Source organism: Cucurbita pepo, unplaced genomic scaffold (assembly GCF_002806865.2).
Source record: "Cucurbita pepo subsp. pepo cultivar mu-cu-16 unplaced genomic scaffold, ASM280686v2 Cp4.1_scaffold001464, whole genome shotgun sequence".
NCBI lineage: Eukaryota > Viridiplantae > Streptophyta > Magnoliopsida > Cucurbitales > Cucurbitaceae > Cucurbita > Cucurbita pepo.
In genome coordinates, this window is record NW_019647627.1 from 581 (window position 1) to 1,196 (window position 616).

At 41.1% G+C, this 616-nt stretch overlaps 2 non-coding genes across 2 annotated transcripts; both read left to right on the plus strand.

Annotated features, from left to right (window-relative positions):
* Positions 1 to 350: 350 nt before the first annotated feature.
* TRNAS-GCU lies at positions 351 to 432 on the plus strand. Its single transcript has one exon. It is a non-coding gene; the product is annotated as a tRNA-Ser (tRNA).
* Positions 433 to 530: 98 nt separating this feature from the next.
* Positions 531 to 612, plus strand: TRNAS-GCU. The gene has a single exon. It is a non-coding gene; the product is annotated as a tRNA-Ser (tRNA).
* The last annotated feature ends 4 nt before the right edge of the window (positions 613 to 616 follow it).

The following is a 616-nucleotide window of genomic DNA, read 5'->3' on the forward strand; positions in this document are numbered from 1 at the left end:
GCTTGCTTATATAACGTCTCTTTTAAAATCTCTCTCTGCCCTCGTTTTCTAAAAACTTCTCTTAAATCGAGGCCAGAGGCTCGAGCACACGTCGCTTGGCCGTATGCGATGTAAGAACGAATTGGCTTAGCTCACTTGTCAATGGAAAGTGAGTGCTGCACAATCGCAAGTCCGCTGCCATCAAGAGTGCGATTGTAACACTAAGTACATGGGGTTTCCCCGTGAGAGTTCGAATCTCTCTGGCGACAATTTCTATAATTATTTTTTCTTTATTTCTCATTTTTTTGTTAATGAGAACGTTTGACTTTGAAATTTTTGTATAGCTTAGACCTCTATTGCTTAAAATATGTGTCGCTTTGGCTGAGTGGTTAAGATGTGTGCTTGCTAAGTACATGGGGTTTTCCCGCGAGAGTTCGAATCTCTCATGCGACGATTTCTATAATTATTTTTTCTTTATTTCTCATTTCTTTGTTAGAACGTTTGACTTTGAAATTTTTGTATAGCTTAGACCTCTATTGCCAAAAACATGTGTCGCTTTGGCCGAGTGGTTAAGGCGTGTGCCTGCTAAGTACATGGGGTTTCCCCGCGAGAGTTCGAATCTCTCAGGCGACGATTT